Below are 13,467 nucleotides of genomic sequence, written 5' to 3' on the forward strand. Positions count from 1 at the left end.
TTAGAACAGGTCCCTACAAAAAGTGCTACAAGTGGTCACATGTAATCTAAAAGTTTATTTCCCGGCTCTCAAGTTAAAACTAAGTGATATCAGATAAAGTAAGAAACAATATTGATTTCTTTAATTCTGGTGAGGGTAGTTTAGGAGGAGAACGGGATGAATGAGTTTAGAAAAAGTAGACAATCTATAGTTATTTTATTGCAAAGAAACAAATTCTTTTTAGCTTCCAGATTAAAAAATTTTGAAAACTATTGCTCCAGAGCAATCTTCTGGTTCTTTTATTTGGATAATGATGATATTCTCAGAATAATAATTTTTCCCATGGGTTAAGCAAATAAGTGGTTCTTAATGACAAAGAACAGAGCAGCACAGAAAAACAGCTCGAGGAGACACAAAATAAATTCAGGAGGTAAAAGGATGACCTTTTTTTATTTAATTCTGAATCTTCAACAAATCTTAGTTTCCAAATCATCTATAATATAATACTTATAAGAGATGAGCAAGTCACATAATTGTGCAAAACAAGGTGGGTGTAACATCAAAAGACTTTGGTGAGCTGAAGTAAAGTAAAATGGCTGCTCAGTTCCCATCAGTGGCAGCAAGGTTGGCACATGAGCCGGATCATCCAGTTTTCACAAGAGAATCCAAAAATCCATATTTCATGTAAAACTTCCTAAATCTCATAGATTTACTATTAATGCTGTGCAGTAGAGGATTCATTCAACAGGTCTGGGCTGACTACATTCTGCACATTCCAAAGAAATATTTGAACCTCTAAGCCCTTGGAATATCTTGCCTGATTAGAGTATTTTGTTTACCTAAGATCCCTGGACCACATCAGATAGTCTATGCTAACAGTGTGATTTATTATAGGGACCTAGGGTTGTGTGATCAGCTTAACCCCTGGAAAGAATGGAGAATAAAGCCATTCTTCACGGGCAGTCAGTCATACCTACGTGACCAACCAAGGAAAGCACCAGACATGAAGACTCAGGTAAACTTCCCTGGTTGGCAACATCTTATGCAGGCTGTCATATATCATCACTGAGAGAATTAAGAACTGCCCCCATGAGTACTGGGATAGGACAACTGGAAGCGTGTGCCTGTTGTCTCCTGGACCTTGCCCTATGCACCTTTTCCCATTGCTGATTCTAATCTTTATCCTTTTGATGTAGTAAACTCTAACCATGAGTACAACCATTTTTCTATGTTCTATAAGTCCTTCTAGCAAATCACTCACTGAACCTGAGGGTGGTTTGAAGGACCCCCAAATACAAACACTAACTTTTAAAATACCAAACAAAACCAACTATGTGAGCAATATTTGGAGGTAGACCATCAGTGTGCAACTTCTAATTCTACTTCTAAAGCCAGAATTAGAAATAAACAAATGCAAGTAATTAAGCAAAACACTACTGTATGAGTCAGCCCTGAGGGGCATAACTATACAGTGTTTGGCTTTAAGAGAAAGTTTAGGAAAGAAATTCTGAGGAATTACTGGACTGAACTTCCTGGAAATTAACATTTTATCTTCTTTGGGTAGATGCTGGAAGGATATCAAGTTTTCTGTGGACTTAGTATAGAGATGGACATTCTATATTTAAGCCTGAAATTTGCCTCTAAGTCTTCTTTTGTGTGTTGATTCATAAAAACAGGTGATGTTACTATTTATGCCAGTGCTGCTTAGTCACTTCATTCTGAGCCTTAGCATCCAATCACAGTCATTGTAAGATCCCCCAATACAGCAGAATAAGCAAAGGTAAAATAAACAGCACGTAAGTAGTGAAAAATCAGTTTCGTTTGCTCAATTTAACAAATAATTTTTTAGCATCCAGCCTTATCCCAAGCCCAGTGTGAGGTTCCTATTACACAACAATAAATAAGATGCAGGTCTGTTTTACTGAAGTGGGGGAAGCTGGAGGGAAGAAAACGTTCCTGTGAGAAAAGCTCACTTAAGTGCAGCCACTATATTCAAGTCTAAAATCTGTTCCTTTCTCCCTTAACCTCTGGTAATAAGTGAGTGTTTTTTCTAGAACAATCTCCAGGACAACTCTCAGCACACCATTCTTATTTCTAAAGCGACTCAAATCAGGCTGATTACAGGCGATGTTGTCTTTCCCAAAAGCTGGTGACATTTTGAGTTCACCACCAACCACTTCCTGAAACATGGAGGGAGTGCCCTTGATCACCAGCTTGTTGTCTTCACTGTTTACCTGGACCAACTGCTTTTCCCTTGAATTTAATTACTTCAGGAGCATGAAAAAGTTTTAGTCTCTATTCCAGGGTTTTATGTCAGAGCCTTTCAGTCTTAAAAATATTGAAAGGCTTATTCATCATATTTCTTCTAGGAGATAAAATATCAGTCTCTTTCTGAGGCTGCAAAGTAGATAAATCAGTTATGACCTTGGCCCAACACAAAGGAGTGATGCATAATCAAGGAATCATGCTGCAAGAATACAGATGAGTTGTTAAGAGAGCTTGAGAAACTTTGTTTTTGCTCCTTTGGGAATTTGGCAGCAAGATGTCATTACAAACAAATATGTCATGCATGTCACTTCATAGTGAAATATTTTTTAAGGCATATTAACATCTGAATAGCTCTAGAAGTCAAGATACAGAAAATAAAATAATTACATAAGCAATAAAATATGCTTTGGGGGAAAACCTATTCAAGGGAAGCTTCAGCACTACACAAACTATTTTTATTCTAAGATATACATTACTAAATTGTATGAATTTCATTTGGACCTCAGAGAAAAGGGAATCTTTATTATTCATTGTGTTTATCAGTAAATTTGAACAATTGCTTTATTTTTCTATTATTCTGTAAAATGAGTGTACCTTGCCCTTTCATTTTGCATCAAGGACAATTGCCAAATGAACAAATATAAAAATGATATACTCTATAGGGCAGTCTACTAAGAATGTGTTTATTTATTTCTTGCAAAATGTTATGATACACTAAAAAGTTGCTGAACACAATAAAAACAAATGAACAAAGATGGGAGGAATAAAAAAGGGAAACAGTAAGCAGATATGAGAAGCAGAGATTTAGAAAGGAGCAGAGATTAAGTGAAGATTGAGAAACTATGAATTCATGGACCTCTAAGGGCTGTGGAGATAGTTCTGTGGTTGAAGAAATAGGTCTTACCTGGGAGCAGATGTTTCTCTATGACAATATGCCCAACATTTACTCAAAGGGGAGAAATCTTTTCCAAGCAAATTAACTTAAAAATCCAAAGATGTTTTAGCTTCCCCAAATAATATGCTTTACTTCTTTTTGGAATAAAACTTTGAATTTTTCTAATTCTGTTATCTTCCATAAAATAAAACCCACTTAGTATTTTATCTTACTAGTACATATTCTTGTCTATTGTCAGAAGAGTAACTGTATAGTTACAAGATTCCATTTTCTCTCTTTATAATATGAGACAGTTAATTCTATGTGTCAACTTGGCTGGGCCATGGTGCCCAGATAGATGGTCAAACATTATTCTGGATGTTTCCGTGAGGGTGTTACTTGGACCAAATTAACATTTAAATCAGCGGATTTAGGGTAAAACAGATTATCCTCCAAAATGTGGTTGGACTTCATCCAATCATATGAAGGCCTTAATAGAACATAGACACCACCACCACCACCACCACCCTGTTATAACCATGAAGGAATTCTATTAGCAAACAGCCTTTGGACTCAAAGTACAACTCTTTCCTTGGTCTTTAGCCTACCTTGAAGATTTTGGACTTACAAAACCTCCACAATCACATGAACCGAATTTTAAATAAACACATCCTTTTGGTTCTGTTTCTACGGAGTATGACTAATATATTGCATAATATCTATCCCTTGCTATCTGAATCTGTTCAGTTACTGAATTCTGAAAAGAGAATTCAGGTGGAGAAGGGAACCTATATTTAAACCAGGACAAATCTTACAAATCATCTAATTGCTTGTTGTTTATTTTTTAAAGCTATACAGCTATTTCTTTAAATAAAATATGACACAGAATTATATAAAACAGATAATAGATAGACTACCCCACTTAAAACAGGAGTAGGCAACCTAAAACCACCCTACTTGCTCTTGACTTCTTATTTCTAGAGCAAAACTGGTGATCTTCAAGAAACATCTAGGGTTCTACAACATAAAAACCACTTCACTGAATTTCAAACGTTAAAAGATGGAAAAGATTTTTGTCAAAGAGCATAATACTAGCTAATGGAAGTCTGAAGATTGAACTCAGTTCTCCAACTTCTAATATAGTACAACATTCTTTTCATTGTTTCACACTGACTCTCAAGCTTTGTATAACTGAAATGTCTTTTAATTAAGAAGTCATAAGATTAGGTAAACCCAGAAATTATATCTTAATTATTTAAGAAATACTATATTCCATATTCCATAGATGGGAATAATATGGTTAATTTTCATTTGTAAAAGTTGAGGGAGGATAATAAACCACAAAAGTGAAAACAAAGTTGAAGATGGTAAGAGGATGACATGAAGAAAATGTAAATAATAAAATATATATCTAAGTATAAAGGACAACAGTAACAAAGCATGATAAAAATCTACTAACCAGGCAAATCTCTGTAAAAGGCATGTAACATTTTTCTATGTTAATTAAAGGTTTGCATTTTAAAAACCTCATATTAACTTAGACAAAGGCCATTTTCCATTTGAGCTAACACACTGAATGTTAATAAGGGTCTCACAGAAGAGGAAGAGTCAACAAACTAGTGCTCTGAATGCATTTCCTAAAATTCTATATATACTTCTATGGAGAGTGTATCACTCCATGGTCTACAAAGGGCTTCAAAATACTTTATTTTCTGTATTAGTTATTTCACTTTAAATATTTGTTATTAGGTTATAATAAACTAATTATTTCTTATAAAATTTAAATCATAAAATTATTAGTCAAAAACATAAAAATGTGTAATAAATATCAAATGTCAGTTTAATACTATCAGAAGCTGATATGTTAGTTTTGTACTGATGCATTACAAATCACCACAAACTCAGCAGAATAAAACAGTACTCATTTATTAGCTCACAGTTATGTATGTCAGAAGTCTGGGCAGCTGGAGTCTCTCACAGGCCAAAATCAAAATACTGGCCATGCTGGACTTATCTGGAGGGTCTGAGAATTTACTTCCAGTCTCATTCACACTGTCATTAGAATCCCATTCCTTACATGTATAAGACTGAGGCATTCTTTTATTTTCTAGCTATTGTCCAGAGATTGTTTTCAACAACTAGAAGTCACTCTCCAGTTCTTGCATGTGGCCCCTTCCATCTTCAAAACCATCAATGGTGCATTGAATCCTTCTTGTGCTTTGAATCTTTCTGATATCCTCTTTTGCCACCAACTATAGAAAGCTCTGCTTTTAAGGTACTTGTGGGATTAGATTAGGTCTACCCCAGGATCTCTTTTTTTTATTAACTCGAAGTCAACTGATGTAGTAATCTTAATTACGTCTTCAAAATCTCTTTACCAGGTAAGATAACATAAGCACATGCATGATATTCTAACATATTCACAGTCCTGGGGATAAGGGCAAGACATATGAGGGACTCTCTTTAGAGTTCGCCTACCACAGTGGATATCTGCAATTAAAACAACTACTTTGTCACTTTTCCCCAACAGAAGTTCTTTAGAATACTTTTAATTCCACCTCTCCAAACCCCAACAACTATCATTTCCCTTTCCCCACCTTGAAGCTTTTGGAATGCATTAACTCCTCTCCACCAATTTCTCTTAGGCTTTGCAGGCATATTTTAGCATATATTTAAACACCCATTATAGTCTGTTCCCTGTGTTTCACCCATCCCCAATTAACATTGTTATTTATTCCCAGACAGATTACATTCAACTATTATGATTTAATTCTTGTCTATCATCTTATTCACTGTAGAATCTCAATTGTCAAAAACTTTGTTGGCATGTATTAGCACACAATAAATATTTGTTGAATGAATGAGTCTGATCACTTGGCAAGACTCATTTTTCACCTTTTATTTCTGTTCATTTCATCTTTCCTCTGACTTGAGTTCTTAATTTGGGTTCATTTATATTTTATCTAAACTATCTGAAATATTTTTCTCAGAGGATTTACTTGGATGACTGCTTTGTCGCCTATCCTTGAATACCTTTATTCAGGTGAATAAATGACTTGATACGGCATTCTTGAGGTACTATCCTTTTCCTCTGATGTCATTCAGTTGTCTTTTAGTTTCCTTTGTTTACAAGTGGGTATTCTAATGGCATTATGGTTCCTTTTGCTCAGTAGGTAATTTAATCTTTCTTCCTGTTTATAAAAGATTGTGAAAAGTTTTTCTTTATCCATTAGAATTCAAGAATTTTATCAGAAAATAAATGGGTGAGTATCTTTCCTCATTAGTCCAGCCAGGAACCTTGTGTGTGCTTTAAATTTTAAATACTTATAACTGAAAAATTGTGTTCTACTCTGGAAGTTGACACAACATTGTAAACTGGTTTAAAAAATAATAAATAATAATAATTTTAAAAAGGAGAGCAAGCTGAGTAGACTAATTCACACTAAGATGTGAATGACTGATAGCCCCACAACCCACCTAAGGGTATTTGATTTTTAAATTTTTTTCTAACCTTAAAAAAAAATTTATACTTATAGAAAAGTTACAAGAAAAAAATCAAAGATTTTCTATATACCTAAATAAATAAATAAATAAATTTTAAAGACTTAAAAACTTACCTCAGCCCTGAGAAATGTTCCCGTGGAATTTGTTAAACTACTGTTCCTCCTCCATCTGTTTTTCATTTTTTTCCCCCTTCTGAATACCTATTACCCATATGTTCAAATTCCTGCATTTACCCTCCAGTCTCTTATCCCTTTCCTTATAATTTCCATCTAGCTTTTTGCTCTATTTTTAATTTAATTTTTTTATTAAAGCATACTTGATTTACCAGGTTAGTTTCAGGTGTACAGCAAAGTGATTCAGTTACATGTATACACACATATGTATTGCTCTATGTTTTGATATTATTTCTTGCACTTGGTTTTCTGGACCACAAACCTGTATCTCGATAGGGACCATTATTTCATGTGCTGAGTATTTTTGTTTTCAAATCATATTTTTAAGCCACAAAAGTCTTTTATGTGCAGCACGTGGATCACCTTAAGAACTCTTATAATTTGATTTAGATGTTTATCTGACTCCTCTCCAGTACTTCTCATTCTTTCCTTTCTGCTGTTCTGACTGGGTGAGGTCCACTGCCCTGTCCTCAAGTTTACTGATCCTTTGTTACACTTAAACAACTCTGTAATTGAAGACCTTTGTGTATGTTTTCAACTCAGTTATTGTATTCTTCTTCTATCTGGTACTTTCTTAATTTTCTGTTTCTTTGTTGAAATTCATGCTGTGTTCATTCTTATGACCATTAGTTTGAACTCTTTGTCAGGTTAACAACTTATCTCTGTTTCATTAAGGTTTTTTTTTACTTCTTGTTTTTTCCTTTGGAACACATTCCTGTTTCTTCTTCTCCTCCTTCTTCTTTTTTTTTTTTTTTTGACTCTCTGGGTTGGTTTCTACGCATTATGTAAAACAGTCACCTTGCCCAGTCTTGAAAGGTTGGCCTTGTGTAGGAGATGAATCTTACCACTCAACTCTGCCCTAGTCCTGGTTGTCTCTCAAGCCTTTGTGATTTTTCTAAGCAGCCTAATTTATTTTTAATAGTTCCCAGTAGTTGAGAGTGTGCCAAGACCTGTCAATGTCCCAAAGGGGAGAATCTCAATCAGCACTTAGATTAAGGCTGATTGGAAACCAGACCCTTAGGTAGTAGCTTTTAAAGTATGTAAATATATACATGCAGTCCTGTAGAACTGCTAGCTACCAGAACCAGGCAATCTGGAAGTGTCTTCTGGTCAGCAATTGCAGAAATGAGGGCTCCAGACCAGTGTATAAGCTCCTTTTGGGGAGATACCAGTCAGCTGTAGTGAAGCAGAGGGAGAAGACAAGGATGACGCCCATCAGCCCCACTCCCTGAGAACACCTCTGTAGACCTCTGGACGTGCACCAAACCAGAAGCCTGCCCCTCGGGTCCACGCTGCTGACAAGTAAACAGTACTCATTCACAGAAAGACGGGGGGGGGGGGGGGAAGGGGTGTGTGTGTGTGTGTGTGTGTGTGTGTGTGTGTGTGTGTGTGTGTGTGTGTGTGTGTGTGTGTGTGTGTGTGTGTGTGTGTGTGTGTGTGTGTGTGTGTGTGTGTGTGTGTGTGTGTGTGTGTGTGTGTGTGTGTGTGTGTGTGTGTGTGTTTGTTTCAGTCTGCAATCTGTGCAGTGCCCTGGGGGTGGCAGCCTGCCAAGAACTATCTCTCCAATTGTTACAGTCCTGTGGGACCCAGGATGGCAAGACCCTTGGCCTCCAAAGACAGGCGATCAAGGGGTGTTCCCTGAGTGACAGCCACAAAAACCAGGGCACCAGAGGCATATAAAACTCCCTTCTGTGAGATACTGGCCCTCTGGAGCATGGCAGAGGGAAAGCGTAAAGATGGTGCCTACCAGCTGGAAGGAGACACAGATAGAACATACAGATAGACGGTGCCCACCAGCCAGCAGACCCTCCCTTAGATGTGTGCTAAGTTAGATGCCTGTCCCTCAGATCGACACTTTAAAATTAGCAAAGAGCCTCATTCACACAAAGCCAGGGCCCCTTAGATGGAGCTGCCTCTGCACTGAATCCCGGGGCTGGCTGCAAGCTCTTTAAAGTTTGTTTCTCAGATCATTACAGCCTTGTGGGTCTTACAGATATTGGCCCAGTTGTTTTTCAAAGCTAGACACTTTGGGGGCTCATCTCTCAGGTGTAGGTCTTAAAAGTTGTGGTGCCTGAAGTCGGGTTCAAACCCTTCACTCCAGGTTTTGAGTTCCTCCCCAATATGGGGTCGCAATGATGGAGCTTACGGTAAGATGGTGTTCCAGCCTCTCCTACCTGTTCTGATGTGGGCCTTCTCTTTTGTTAGATGTGTAGGAGTTGCTCACATAGTTTTTAGGTTTTTTTCAGAGAAGGTTGTTCCATATGTAGCAGCAGATTTGCTGTATCCATGGGTGCTGGTGAGCCTAGGATCCTCGTATGTCATCACCTTGAACTGAACTCTCCTCTCAGTATCTCTATTTTTGTATTCTCATGGCATGTGTTCCAATGGCTCAACTTGTTCCTTCCCTCTTGGATGGCTGGATCCTCTTAGCTGGGCTGCTATCTTTCTTCGTAGTTTCTTTGGGATTTTGATTTTATTGTTGAGATAACATAAAGGGCGGTAAGACTCATATGCAAAGTGTTCTCAGGACCTAGGGCCTTTGATGAAAAGGCAGGCTATCAGCCCTGCAGAATTCCCCTGCAATCTTCTGCCCTGAATAGCAGGATGGGTGCAAATTAGCCTTTCAGTTCTCTCCTGGTCTATGGACACTTAAGGAGGGCAGACTCAGCACGTTCACCTGAAATTAAGGTGGATGTTGTCCCAAGGTTTTCCCAGGATTAAGTGCCCTGGCTTTCAAAGTACTTACAAATTACTCTGTAATTCAAGCAAATCCTGTACCAGTTCTCACCAAAAAGGACCCAATAGTGCTTAAAGCCTCACCCATACCCCAGGGCCCACGGGCTCAGCAAATACCTGGCTCAGGCAACTCAAGTAGCTTTAAACTGGAAGCAGGAGAAAGGGAGTTATGTTCTGGTTACTACATTCCTAGAATCATTCAAAGTTATTTATTTCATCATAAAATTTCTTCATTAAATAACAACCAATACCAACCTAAAAACTAGTGTTCAGAATTAAAGATTTGTAGAATATACTTTGGGAAATGCAGACAAGCATCCCCTTAGGATCATCTTTAATGCAAACCGACTTGTTCAGTAAAATAAAATTTTCAAAGGCTTTGTTGGTGATCAATGTTTCAAAAGCAAGTGCTTTTGATAAACCAAGAAAGAAAATCAAAAGTGTCACCAGCAAAGCCCATTAATAGTTCCTGGGAAATAAAAATAGAATCTGGGTAATGAAGTCTTTTTTCCTCTTGTGCTTACTCTAGTTTCACTTACTCATAGGGTGCCATGGGCAGAGGCCTTTCCAGGTGCAAAGCCTCTGCACACAGCACTTTAGACCAGAGGTCCTAATGCAAAATGGCTACCCCCAACACTGCAGCTTGGTGGTGCTCAGACATCTCAAGCTTTGCCAAGAGACTCAAGAAAATTAGATTAAGTTGCTTCTGATTGCCTAGCTCTGCAAGTGGTTAGCCCCAAGGGATAAATTAAAGTGAAGTGCGATTGAACTCATGTATGTAGACCCATTCTCCAAGCCTGAGAGAAGGGACACCTTTACCCTCTCAAAATGGAACAACTCAAGTATGCCCTCCACAGGAGGAAACTTGAAAGTTCTCTGCTTACAGTAACCAGGTGCCACCTGCACCCATGACCTGGCCCTCCACCCTTTCGGGCCAGGAGACATAAAACCCTGGAAACCCGGCAGCCCACAGATCAGCTCACTCCTGAGTGGAACAGGGCCCATCTGGTGAGCCTAACCGCCCATCTGCCCTGGAGTGGCAGGGATCACTCCAGGGAAGAGGGCCCCACAGCCCCAACCTCTGGGGAGACAAACGGGGACAGTGGGCCCCTTGACTGCCTGTGTAAACCTCTCTCTGCTTCCAAGAAACAACAAGAGGGTGGCCAGGAGTGCTCAGGCCATGGCAGTGAGCCTCAGCATCAGGCACAGCCCTGCCTGCGAGCACAAGGCCTGGGCACTGCGTTTTCGGGGAAATTTGGCATGCGATGCTTACTCTCTTCCTGATACGTGGGCCGTGTATCTTACATTGTCTGATGTCCTTTGTCCCCAGAAGGTCAGACTAACGGTGGTGGCTCAGGGACGTGAACAGTCAGGGCACATCTAAGCAAACGCAGCTGGGGGGCAGCTCTGCTCCTCTGTGCGGCTATGACGACGCCCAGATGAGCAGGAGGCCGTTACAGAGCACGGACCGCGGCCCCTCAGCGCTCCTCATGAATGAGGAGCAGGACAGAAGACAGAGGGATTTGTCACTAGCAAAGCCCATTAACAATTCCCCGGAAATAGAGACAGAATCTGGGTAATAAAATAAAGTCTAACCTTTTTTTCCTTTTCCTTTGTGCTTAGTCTAGTTTCATTTGTTCATAGGGGGCGGCGTGTGGAGGCCTCGCACATGGCGCTTCAGGCTAGAGTTTCTAGTGCGAAAACCACTGCGCCAACACCTCAGCTCGGAGCAGAGGCGCGGCTCACGAGATCTGGGTCCAAGATGGCGGCGGCGCTCCACCGGCAGAGATGCTGGGCCCGCGCTGCGATCTGGGGCCCGCGAGAACTCCGCCCCCTCCTGGCCCGCGAGAACCCTATCCTGCAGCCCCGCCCCTGGCCTGTGAGGGGAGAGCTGTGCTCTAGAGCACAAGCTGGCACCCTCTGTTCTTTGACCTAAGAATAAAACTTTCCTTTGTTTCTGAACCTAACTCGGTCTCATGCTATTGGCTTGAAAGACACCAGACAGGAGGAAACTTGTCGAGGACTGACTCAGAAGGGTTCAGTAACAAAAGGACATAAAAGTAAAACAAATGTCTCCAACTGTACATGAAGTAATCTACGTATTCTGAAAACAATTTCACTATTTGATGGGAATTCAAATGAAGGCATACACAAATTTAATACTCAGAAGAGGGGAAAATTGGCATCAGGGCATTCTCTGCTAGCCAAGCTGAAAGAATGTTATTGAAGATTCCTTACATAAATGTTCCTTGACCTTTGAGTGAACCAACAGGTCTTAAAAGTTGCATTAGCCAAAGCAAATTCCCACAGCAAATAAAGTTTTTAGACGAATGCATCAGATTTTTTTCCTCTTCAGCCTAAAGAGGAATTACCATCAACCATCATCAGGAGCGGCAAGTTAACATTTCCAGGTTTGTTTCTCAAAGACCATTGGAAGTCTGTGATGCAGAGTGAACACTGGTCCAGTTCTAAGGCAGAGACAGGGTTTCCAGTGGCTAATAGGAAAATGACTTAAAGCTAGTTATAAGATTGCTACCTGAAACAATTACTGCTCAAAATGTTTAGTCCCCACATTCTATGATCTTACAACTCTGGAGTGGTAGCTTTTAGGGCCCCTGGCAGAGTGGGTATTTTAAAATCTGTTACAGAAATGGAATGTTTCAAATAATGTTTTGTTTGAAAAAATTATTTAAAGTTGCACTGATTATATTAGATTTGTGCTATAAATAAGATTATTAGTTTAGAAGAAGATTAAGAATCAATTATTGTGTTGGTGGGAATGTAGTTTGGCTTGGCCGTTATGGAAAACAGTATGGAGATTCCTCAAAAGACTAAAAATAGACTTACCATATGATTTAGCAATCCCACTCCCAGGCATACATTCAGAGGGAACCTTAATTCAAAAAGATACATGCACCCTAATATTCATAGCAGCACTATTTACAATAGCCAAGACATGGAAGCAACCTAAATGTCCATCAACAAATGACTGGATAAAGAAGCTATGTATATTTATACAATGGAATACTACTCAGCCACAAAAAAGAATAAAATAATGCCATTTGCAGCAACATAGATGGCTATGGAGAATGTCATTCTAAGTGAAGTAAGCCAGAAAGAGAAAGAAAAATTTATGAAATCACTTATATGTGGAATCTAAAAATAAAACAAAACAAAACAAAAAACCAAATGAACTTATTTACAAAACAGAAACAGGCTCACAAACGAAGAAAACAAACTTATGGTTGCCAGGGAGGTGGGGAGGGATAAATTGGGAGTTCAAGATTTGCAGATACTAACTAATATATATAAAATAGATAAACAACAAGTTCATATGTATAGCACAGGGAACTGTATTCCATATCTTGTAGCAACTTATAGTGAAAAAGAATATGAAAATGAATATATGTATGTTCATGTATGACTGAAGCACTATGCTATACACCAGAAACTGACACAACATTGTAAACTGACTGTACTTCAATAAAAATATATATTTAAAAAAATGGACAGAAGACCTAAACAAATATTTCTTCAGAGAAGACATACAAATGGCCAACAGGCACGTAAAAAAATGCTCAATATTGCTAACTATCAGAGAAATGCAAATCAAAACTGCAATGAGGTATCCCCTCTCACCAGTCAAAATGGCCATCACTCAAGAGTCCACAAATAATAAATACTGGACAGGGTGTGGAGAAAAGGGAATTTTCCTATACTGCTGGTGGGAATGTAGTTTGATGCAGCCATTATGGAAGACAGTATGGTGATTCCTTAAAAAACTCAAAATAGACCTACCTTGTGATCCAGTAATCCCACTCCTGTGCATATATCTGGAGAAAATTCTAATTGAAAAGATACATGCACCCCATGTTTACAGCAGCACTATTTACAACAGCCAAGACATGGAAGCAACCTAAATGTCCAATGACA

The 13,467-nt window shown here is 38.9% G+C and overlaps 1 protein-coding gene across 7 annotated transcripts in view; it reads right to left on the minus strand.

Annotated features, from left to right (window-relative positions):
- ADAMTS3 (ADAM metallopeptidase with thrombospondin type 1 motif 3) overlaps nucleotides 1–11,297 on the minus strand; it is a 486,980-nt gene extending 475,683 nt beyond the window's left edge. For 6 of the 7 annotated variants that reach the window (XM_072941169.1, XM_072941192.1, XM_072941176.1 and 3 more), the window contains exon 1: nucleotides 11,131–11,297. The gene's annotated coding sequence lies outside the window, so the exon portion shown is untranslated. Of the gene's footprint in view, nucleotides 1–10,839; nucleotides 10,908–11,130 lie in introns of those variants that run through there. The other variant, XM_072941199.1, reaches the window with a different exon arrangement.
- Between the last annotated feature and the right edge of the window lie 2,170 nt (nucleotides 11,298–13,467).

Source organism: Vicugna pacos, chromosome 2 (genome assembly GCF_048564905.1).
Source record: "Vicugna pacos chromosome 2, VicPac4, whole genome shotgun sequence".
NCBI classification, from domain to species: Eukaryota; Metazoa; Chordata; class Mammalia; order Artiodactyla; family Camelidae; genus Vicugna; species Vicugna pacos.